General features: G+C 44.3%; 1 gene segment (V, D, J or C); it reads right to left on the bottom strand.

The window, feature by feature from the left end:
- Positions 1-10,284: 10,284 nt before the first annotated feature.
- On the bottom strand, positions 10,285-10,777 carry LOC307235961 (immunoglobulin kappa variable 4-1-like). The segment is given in 2 exons: positions 10,729-10,777; positions 10,285-10,619 (listed from the first exon to the last, which is right to left on the bottom strand).
- Between the last annotated feature and the right edge of the window lie 646 nt (positions 10,778-11,423).

Below are 11,423 nucleotides of genomic sequence, written 5' to 3'. Positions count from 1 at the left end.
CTTACAGTATGGGTGGCTTTCAAACGGCTTAAACCTGAACGTTAACAATTCACTTTTTAACAGTCAAACAACTTAAAATGAGATGGGCCGTACTGTAACGTCCAAAACGTATAAGACACACAAGACAAAATTATCTAAATGACATTTTTCATCTCTCTTTCCCAGTCAGCACTGACTCATGGCAGATAACGCAGGAAGCCCGATACCGGTGAAGGTGGAGGAACATTCCCAGAGCGTGATCCTCACTTATTTCCAGGGGGATATCGGCAGTATGGTGGACGCGCACTTCTCACGCGCCCTCAAAACCTACAAAGCCAAAGCAAAAAGCAAAAAAAGCAACAAATCTGTCAAGTCAGGTGAGTCCGCGACGTTGCCCGTTGAAGACCCAATCCTGAGACTGGCCCAGTGCCGTGATGCCGATTGGAAAAAGAGGAAAGGTGCTTCCTATGAGGCCTTTTGAAACCCATTACCCAATTCTTACCCTCTCCCCTCACTGTATTACAGAGAAGTCCAACTCGTGCCAGTGGAACGCTGCCCCCTCTACCTCATACACAGAGACCCAGTTCCAGCCTCTAGCCGGACATCTGGGCGGCGTGAAGGAAGCCGACGCCGCCAACGTGCCCTTCAGCCCGGTGGGCGAGCCCTCTTCCTCGTGGTCATCGTTCCCCGCGAGGCAGAGCGGGGGCCTGGGGTTCCCGCCGATCGGCTACTCCCTGTCCCCCGACGGGCTGGGCGTCACCGGGCAGCAATACGCCACATCCCTGCTCAACCTGCTGCACAACGACCGCGCCGAGATGGGACCGAGCTTGGCCTCGGGTTCCAAACCGGACCTTCTTCAAGGCTGGACGGCTCCCACAGGCTTCAGAGATCAAGTGGATCCCACCGGAGGATTTGATCCAGGTGGGTGGCGTGTCGATATACAAAAACATGCAGATAAGTATGAAAGCATAGCGGTTTTACGGTTTGGACAGACTTATCGACTTTTATTTTTTATCAGTAGCACCTAGTATGTATGTATGTATGTATGTATGTATGTATGTATGTACCTAATCTACTTTCGGCTCCCCTCTTTCAGGGAGGTCTCTGGACAAGAAGCACCTGTACTGGTATTGAGGAAACGGAGTCCGCAGAGGAGGAAGAGACTGAGAATGACTTTTTATGGCGCAGAGATGAGCCGATTTGTTCTCGCCAAACAGGCTGCAAAGGTGCCGCCCTCCCTCCCCCACATGCACTAAACAAGGAAAGGAAAAAAGAAAAAGAAAAAACTCCCCGTAGCCTCCCGCTCTGTACTTCTTTGTGGGGAGAAAACAAATAAATAAAAAATGACCTCAGTGCCTTGACACGACGCAGCTGGAGGAACCCTCCCAGGAGAGAAGCATTCTCTGACAAACCTGTTCTCCCGTCTTGCGCGCTCAAAAAACTCCATCCGTCGCTCTCAGTGGAGCCGGAGAAGGGACTTTACTTTGGGGGTTGCATGCACTGCTCTTAGTGGATCAGTGTTAAGTAAAAAAAAAATGGTATATCAAGTCTTGTCAGCTTATTAAGAATATTATAATAGGTTAAAACAGGTTATTGAGAATGTCATAATATATGAAGTAAATGGTGAATCAAAGTGATTGCTGGTAATTATGTTCATACAACATAACCTAAACATGTTTTTTTTTTGTATTTGTTTTTATGTTAAGACTTTTTTTTTTTTTTTTGCATTACATACAAAATCCACCATATTTAAAAACATAAATAACACACGCAAATAATAATATAAACAAATGTATCATCTGCAAGAAGTGTATGTTAAATGTACAGTAGGTCTACAGGAAATTAAAAATGTAACCTAAAACATTTTTTTCTATTTTCTTCACAACATGATAAGGTTGGAATACAAAGCCGATGTATTTACCAAAACCTTATTTAACACTTTTTAGGCCAGCGCCAATTAAAGGTGCAGTGTGTAGAATCTAGTGGCATCTAGCGGTGAGGTTGCAGCTCGCAACCAACCGAATGCCTCTTTTTCCACCTCCCTCTTCAAATACACATCAGAATTTGCGCTCATTTTACAAATGAAAGCAGAATGCGACAGGCAGGGCGGAGCCTCCCGAATGAAGGGAAGCCATTGGGGCTCCACCACAGAGGGAGTTGGCACATTTGAGCGGGGAAGAGCGCCGCGCTTCAAAATCGGCCGAATAAGACGCTTTTTGAAGACACTGGCAGCTCTTGTCGCTTCCTCCCCCTGATCCTTCCTCTCCATCCACTTATCTTTACCCTCAGCTTTCAGGCTCTCACGCCAGTTAATATTAATAACTGGTGATGTAGGTTTTCATCTTCAGTCCGCTGCAAAGTTGATTATAAAGTCTGACGCCCAGAGGGGAGAGTGTCGCTGGTAAGACCATGTCAGTTAGGTGTAAATGAAGACACCCCTGCATCCCAACACTAATAATAATAATAATAAAAAATAAATAAAATAAAAAACATTAAATTAGACGAACCATATTTTATATTTTTCTACGATCTTCCACAAGACATTTCAGGCGACAAAACGAAGCAGTCTGTGACTATATCAATTTTTTCACCGTTTCAAAGCACAACTCATGTGTGGGTCTTCTGCACGACCGCTTTCGTGCCGTTTTTTCTTTACGGGAAAAAAACCCCATCTTTTTCAACCTATTTTTTTTATAGAAGAAGAAAGAGTCACCCTTTTATGGGTCGCGCGCGCGCGCACACACACACACACACACACACACACACACACACACACACACACACACAAAACACACAAAAAACACACACAAAACACACACACACACACACACACACCCTGGCGGTAATTTCTTACTGTAATGGAACCGCCGTCACTCTTAATAACTCCAGGAATGACATCCCAACGTGCCCGAGTGACGATTATTGATGGTGCTGAGCTAATATGAGTCGGCTTCCATCTGGTCCTGCGTAAGCCGAGGCCTGCATTTTAACAGGACAATGCACGAATGATACTGTGCCCACGCAGAGAGAAATGTGCGGTCGAAAGTGAACGGTGGCAAAGGATAAACGATGAGAAGAAAGAGAAGGAGTGTGCAAGAATAGTACGTTACCTAGGTAAAAAAAAAAAAAGTCTAAATCTGGATTTATATATGATTCTACTCATACTATATATTTATAGTATGGGTAGACAAATTGAAAACTGTAATCAGGATCTGCATGGCTAATTTTAGGCCTCGTCCACACTTAAATGTATTTTATTTTTTTAAACATAGTATCTTTTCTGCGCTTTGGCCTCCCGTCCACACCGAAACGCCGTTTCAGGTCACTGAAAACGAAGCTTTTGAAAAACGTAACTTGTCGTTTCACACGTTGAGCGCGCGCCGGAAACCGTATAGTCTATGTTTTTACTGTAATTGAAAGAAACAAAAAAACATCGAGTGTAGCTTGAAACCGGGATAATCCCGGACAAACCGGCACGACTGGTCACCGTAGTTTAATTACATGTTTATAAGTCAATCGTGTGGAGGGCTGTTTTTGTTGTATTTTATTCTTTTATTTTTTAAGTAGCCCGTTATATCAGGGAACTGGATAGGAAAAGTACTTCCACTTTTAGTACTTTAATTGCATTTACTTCTATACTTTTACTGAAGTAGAAAAGTGGTATTTGTACTGGAGTAATTCCGTATTTATATATAAAAAGCTCTGAGTACTTCTTCCACTTCACACTAATCTGACTGTAATTGAGCATTTATTTTGTTCTTTTTCTTAAGTTGGTGTGTACTACCTACTCACTGTTATGTAATCTATTACTTTCTCCTTTCTAACCGAGTATTCTCGGGCTACAATTAAAAAAGTTTTTCCTTTTAAACATTATTTCATTCCGACCAATGAGAACAGCTGTTACATGCGCTAAAAGACGAATGATCTTTCAATCAATAATGGTCTATGGCCGGATTTAATTTTTAAATACATTTAAAATCCAATTCAAGACCATGTGTACGAGTGTTCGTAGTAGGATCTTCAAATAAAAGGTAATTTCTATTTGATGGCAGACATCAAATTCATCCACCACAGATGGTTAGATAATTATACCACTAGATGGTGGAATACATTTCTTCAACCTGACCCCATTCATTGTTTTATTCATCTCATACCAAAAAGCTGCTTTCCAAATTGTAAAATTAGATATTCTGATTCGACTGAATCCTAAAACCCGACTAGATCATGTGACAAATGTTTATTGTGCAGATGCATCAGAAGCTCTGACGGATGATACTGAGATATCCACTAACCTTGGAGATGGTCTGGTTCTTATTATCATGGCGGTTATAAGGCGGTAAGATGTGTTAACACGTCTTTTTAATGTTGATGGTAAAAGAGAGACTTTCAAAATGTTGCCTGTACACGGCAAACACACGGCGTGTCAGGAAACACACACAATTCAGTCCCGGAATTGAGGGGCCCGAAGCCACTCCAGCAGGATCGTTTTATTTTGGTTGATCCAGCTACTGAGGCATAAGAGGGTGTTGAACCGGCCATCCCCTTGTCCGCGGACATATCCAGGGTCTGAGGAGGGCCAACAACAGTGCCATGCCGCCGGGTCCCTTTCACGCGCGGCCCTGCTCTCCGGGAGCTTTTAAAGATGTCCCCCTAGGGTCGGATTCCGCAAACCAAGTCGTCATTGAACCCCGAACCCCGAACCCCTCGGCTCGCGGTCCAGCGGCGCAATTGCTTTGAGCCTGCTGAGTTTTTTCCGGTTCCCTTTGTCTCCTCCACTCATCCGACCACAGGAACCTCGGAAGTAGCTCGAAATGGGAACGTCAGGGCCGGAACCCCGCGGCGGCAGGACTTTGTGACGGCGTCGGAGGGCGTCACGCCGCAGAGCCCCGCGGGGCGGAGCTTCTCTGAGACGATCGCAGCTGGTCCCTCTTGACACGAGCGTAGCTGTTAAAAAAATAAAACCACAACGTCATCCACTTGCAGGCGGACGCTCTACTCTTACCTCGAGCTGATTTTTTTCATGAAAATCCCCTCGAGCATATGTGTCAAACTCAAGGCCCCCGGGCCAAATGTGGCACGCCACGTCATTTTATTTGGCCGGCGAGAGCTTAAAAGGTCTGATTATATCATAATGCCGATCATGCCAATCATGTTACCCGTGAAGTGACGGCATCCCACCACTAGATTGCAGTGTTTCCACATCAGTGCCATTTTCCGAATGAAGAAATACAAACAATGGTCCCAAAATGTCCAGGAAGAGAAAAATTGATGCAGATGGAAGGCTGTTTCAAGAAAGATGGGAAGGCGAATATATGTTTGTGCTTCAAGGAGAAAAACCGGTATGTCTTTTATGTTATGAGGCAGTGGCGGTTGTCAAAGAGTACAATCTACGTCGGCATTTTGACACCAAACACGGAGCTAAGTATGCCAAAGTGAGCCTTCAAGAAAAACAACAAATGGTGCAAGAATTAAAAGGCAAATTGCGATCGCAGCAGGATGCGTTCAAGAGAGCCACAAAAAACAATGCGGCAGTGAAAGCTAGCTTTATTGTGGCTGAAGAAATTGCCCGCGCTGCAAAGCCTTTTTCAGAGGGTGCATTTTTGAAGCAGCGCACGCTGAAGGTCTGTGAGCAGCTGTGTCCTGACCAGTTACAGACTTTTAAAAATGTCAGTTTATCAAGAAACACCATCACGGACGGGGTTAAGGAACTAGCAGGAGACCTGGCAACACAGCTGGCCGAAGAGACACGCAGCTACATAGCTTTTTCATCAGCTCTTGATGCACAGACAACACGGATACAGCGCAGCTATCCATTTTTATTAGAGGCGTCAAGTCGGACCTTTCTGTCACTGAGGAGCTGTCGGATGTAGCTGCCATGCATGGCACCACAACAGGACGGGACATTTTCGATGCGTTGGAGAAGTCCGTAAGTAAAAATGCATTGCCCTGGGAGAAGTTGGTGGGATTAACTACAGACGGTGCGCCTGCAATGTGTGGAGGAAAAGCGGGCTTTGTTGGACGAATGAAGGAGAAAATGCATAAAAGCAACTGTCACACGCCTCTGATGACGTATTATTGCATTATCCATAAAGAAGCTTTGTGTGGGAAGGTGCTGGAGATGAATGATATCGTGACCACAGTCATGAAAACAGTGACCTTCATTTGGCTACCAAACTGAGCCGCTTAATGAATGAGTTTGATCGCGTTATAGCACAGCACTCAGGCTCTGCCATCTTTGCCAATCCTTTCACCACCGACGTCTGCACTGCACCCCAACATCTTCAGATGGAGTTAATGGAGCTTCAAAGCGATAGTGGCCTGAGAGCAAAGTTCCAGGATGCTGCAATTGAGGACTTTTACCGTCAACTGCCCCCTGGTTTGATGCCACAGCTTCGACTTCATGCTGCCTGTGTTCTGTCTATGTTCGGGAGCACCGATCTGTGCGAGCTGATGTTTTCAATCATGAATCCAAACAAGACCGAGCACAGATCACGCATCACTGATGACAACCTCCATGCGGTTCTACGGATTGCCTCAGCACAAGACCTGAAACCAGACATTGACACACTGCCCCTCTCAAATATGACAAAAAGGTTTTGATCAAAGTTAATGTCATAACTTGTTATTTACCCTTATTCACTTGGATAGTTTGATCGTTGATTGATGGAGTAATGTGGGTTTCATAAGCTGACAAATTAAAAGGATTAATGTTGTAACTGAGCAACAAGCAAACATTTATTTTTACATTTATGCAAATATATATGTAATATTTGTAAGTTGAATAATAAAAATCCAGAGTTATTTAACATTAAGGAGTAGTTTCATTTATTTTACATTACATTTAGCTACATTTATACTGCCTCAAAGTTACATCTGGCCCTTTGAGGGCGACCATTATGCTGATGTGGCCCTCGGTGAAAATGAGTTTGACACCCCTGCCCTAGAGTCAAGTCTACTTTAGAAAAAAGGGATTTGAACCTAGAAGGGCCCCCCAGATGTTGTGGTTGGGCTCTGTTGTGCTCTTTCTCCCCACAAGAGCTCCAACTTCTCATGATGCGTAGGCTCCTCTGAGGTGCCTTGAATGTACTGGTCGGGCTGGTTCTAAAAAGACGAGGCAGCCAAAGGCTTCATTGTGAAATCCCATTAATAGGCTATTAAAACAACCCCACTAAACACGTTACCACACGCAGAAACAATGTTAGACGTCTATACCTATGAAAAATGGATTGAATAAATATAAATCTTTATTTTTATTTTTGTTTTATTACAAGTGGTTCAGAAATAAATATCCCACTCAAATGTAAGGGATTCTGTCTATCCCTCACCTGTCCAGCAGAGATATCGTCCCTGTTTCAGACGGTTTTGGTTCATCCGGACTTTGTGTCTTTACCAACGAGGATGTTTGCTCTGGACACAGACTGTCGGAACTGCTGCTCCATGTACTCGGCTTCGAAGGTGAGGAGGACGATGAAGGAGTTGGAAGTTCAGGACGCTCCCACAGGGCAGCAGGAAGTAGAATGGCCTGCTGAGCAGCTGCTTCACCACACGCACACACAAAAACGCACGCACACACATAGACACACACACACACACACACACACACACACACACACACACACACACACACACACACACACACACACACACACACACACACACACACACTATTAGACTTGCACACAAGCCAGTCGATTTTAACCAGTAGGTGTCACTGCTGAGCCACAGTTTATATCTGTAACGTCGAACTAATCACATTTTCAAAGAACCTTTCCTATTTATGGCCAGATATTAAGATTCAAACAATGAAAACACGGAGAAAACACAACGTTGTAAAGAATTAAAAAAAAAAAAAAAAATAATAATAATAATAATAATAATAATAATAAATATATATATATATATATATATATATATATATATATATATATATATATACACACACACACACACACACACACACACACACACAAAGCAGAAATTAAACAAATAAACTGATTTTTCAGTTTTTTCTTTGTGCCTCATTTTGAACAGAACACTTTATGACAGGGCTGTTTCTAGCTTTTGGGGGGCAAAATGTTGTTAAAATTTGACTTTTGACTTTGCACTTTAAGAGGAAAAGAAGCTAGATTAGTGGAAAAACTTTTTTTTCGCTCTCAAATTGAAATTAAACATCTCAAGTTGACCGCAGCACTTTAAACCCACGGAAAATAGTAATAAACAAAGAACTAACATAAATAAGGTTGAATGAATACATTTGGCTATTTTAATTTAAAAAAATAAATAAATAAAAGGCTCTAATGGCAGCTTGAGGGCCTCCTGGCGGCTTCGGGGGCCCTATGCAACTGCATAGTCCGAATGAATGAGGACGATGAGGTTTTTGTGCAGCTGCTGAATGAGGACCTTCCACTGTGGGACGTTCGGTAGCGGCACCCGACTCGGTCTCGGAAGTAAGTGCCCCTTACTCATTTATTTATTATTGTTTTATTTTTATATTTACTTTTCATTTTTCCTTTGATAGGAATCTATATATTTTTTTTAATAACTTTTGCTCAGACCAAATAAGGCACAAAAACGACATGATGGATGAACTTTACGTTGCTTGATATTATTCTACTTTATATTTATCTTAGATTAGATAAGATTTATTGCATATTGTCATTTTCTATTGTCTATTTTTATTCTTATTACTTTATTCTTATTATTGCCTATGTTTTGCTGCAATTTAATCTTTCCATCCCTCCCTCCCTCCCTCCCTCCTTCCATCCATCCATCCATCCATCCTTCCGTCCCTCCCTCACTCCTTCCATCTGTCCATCCATCCATCCATCCTTCCGTCCCTCCCTCCCTCCTTCGACCATCCCTCCCTCCATCCTGTCTTCCTCTGTCCGTGTCTCCAGGTGAACGCCCGCCCGCCCACCCTGACCGTCCTGCCGCCCTCCTCAGAGAAGCTGGCCTCAGTGGCGGGGTCCGCCACACAGACCTGCCTGGGGGACGCCGGCTTCCCGTCCGACTGGAAGCTGAGCTGGACGCTGGACGGTTGCCCCGCCAACGGCGTGACGGCTGCCAGCGCCGTGACCCCTGTGACACCGCAGGCGGGCAGAGGCAACCTGTACCACTGGACCAGCACCCTGACCGTCAGCACCCAGGAGTGGGCGGCGGCGGAGCGGGTGACCTGCCGGGCCCAGCGGGGGTCCCAGACCCCCCTCACCCAGAGCCTCAGCCGCCAACACTGCTGAGACCACCACCCGTTGCTATGGCGACCACCTCCACTTGTGTATTAATCCCTTCATAGGCCGAGCCATAACCTCCTTTGTTTCAGACAATAAAGACAATAAAGATCTCCTCATTCAATTCAACTGGTTTTTATCTGGAGTTATTACACGGTGGAATACTCCGTTCTGATTGGTCAAGAGCAGCGAGGTTGGTCGTCCATTATTTCTTAATAACGACCGTTTGGTTTCACGTTTTCCCTTGTCTCACTCCGTCCGCATGCTGATACTCACGCCAGCCAGTGGTGATGGGTGACTTGAAGAAATGAATGCAGAAACGTCTACTTGAACCTTAATATCAGTAAACAGTTTTGTCATATGTGAGGACATTTCATTCTGAAGGGGGTTATTTTGCGGTAAGGCCCGGCCGGCTGCACATACCGCCTTGTTATTCATACTTTTTAAACACTTAACAGCATGCCAGGATTCTTCCACTCAAAAGTCCTTTAGTGGAGTCTGCAGTTAATGCCAAAAAAAAAAAAAGGCAAAATATTGTCAAAGTGAAAATAATGTATGAAAACCCTCAATATTTTGAGTAATATGTTGCGAGGCCTTTGTTTACAAAAACAGGGGCATTTGAGAAACATTTTTGATGAATATAATACATACAATTAAAGAAAATATATACATACAATTAATAAATACAATAAAAATATATGTATTATAATTTTAAAAAGTTTTACTTTTTTATTTATGTATTTATTGTTATTATTTATTTTAAAATAATAATTATAAAATAAATAATAATAATAAAAATAATAATAATTGTTATTATTTACATGTGGCACTTAAATACCGGAGGCATTCAGGCATGCAGGTTTGCGCTGAACATAATATATCTAACATTAAAAGAAAGACATTTTGCCTGAATAAAAAAAATACTTTTAACAAAAAAAGCAATGAATAATCAATCAATTATCGATAGTATTCCCAAACAAATGAAATACCTTGCTTTCTTTGCCGCCTGTGTCGCTTAATCGCTGGATGTGGGCGCCGGTGCGTGACGCCGGGGGAGGTTTTTTCGGACGAGCCCGCTTCACCGGGCACACGTCCAGACGCCCGGGGGCTGGTGGCGGCTCTGGCAGTAGACGTCCCCGGAATCCTCCGGCCGGACGCCGCTGATGGTGAGCGTGAAATCCTTCGCGGATCCGCTCCCGCTGAATCGAGTCGGGACGCCGGACCGACGATTGCTTGCCCGATACGCCAGGAGTTTTGGGGGCTCCCCGGGGGCCTGGGGGTACCAGCGCAGCCGATCTCCGTTTGAATCTCGGTATACGTCACTGCTGACCTGACAGCTGACGCTGGCCGACTCACCCGGAGGGACCAACTTGCCCTTCGGGGTCTGGGTCAACACGAGCTGCCCATAAGACCCTGCGAGGGAACGGATTCAAACGTCATTGACGAATTCAACTCAATCGGGGTTTATTCCGATTGAATGGGTTTTGTTTTTTTTTAGAGTCAGATTTGTTTGTCCCCTCACCGTCGACCCAGAGGGACAGCGCGAAGCAGACGACGGACGTGAAGCTCATGGCCGCTCGGTCGCTCGACTCCGTCTCCAACCGGGATTCAGAGTCGCCGGCTCCTATTTAAACGCCCCGGGCGGGCGTGGGCGGCGGGGCGTTCGCGTGCAAATCGTAAGTGTTTTTTTGGGCTGTTGTTTTTTTTGGACCGGTCCTCTGAGACCGCGGCCGCGATAAAAGCAAACGGCACAATTTGGGACCTTAACCCCGCCAGGTCAGCGAGTTGCAGCGGTGCGTGAAAACGCCGGGGGCAGTTTGGATCAGATGATTAAAAGGGTATTTCAGCGTTTTGCGCCCAGACAATTGAATCGATTACCCCATATATATCAAACATCATTTGAAAAGATTTGAATGAAATTTAAACCATGAGATCCTTGTGACATACCGGCTTAACTGCACCTTAACCGTGCTTGTAGGTTCTGCTGAAGTTTGTGTTCCAGATAGTTGTAGCTGGGTTGGACATATTTTGGCGAGAAATGCATTGGACCGTGTTTGTGAGATGATCAGATTTGGTCAGTTTTTGGCTAATTTCTGCTCCATAGTTGGATTGATTTGGATGAAACTTCAACTACAAGGTGTTTGTGACATACCAGTTCAAACGAGGCGTGAAGCGTGTTTGTAGGTTATGCTGGAGTTTGTGTTCCAAATATTTTTA

The sequence above is a fragment of the Zeus faber genome (assembly GCF_960531495.2).
Source record: "Zeus faber genome assembly, chromosome: 10".
In the NCBI taxonomy this organism is placed as follows: domain Eukaryota; kingdom Metazoa; phylum Chordata; class Actinopteri; order Zeiformes; family Zeidae; genus Zeus; species Zeus faber.
This window is presented reverse-complemented; position numbering and strand designations above follow the sequence as displayed.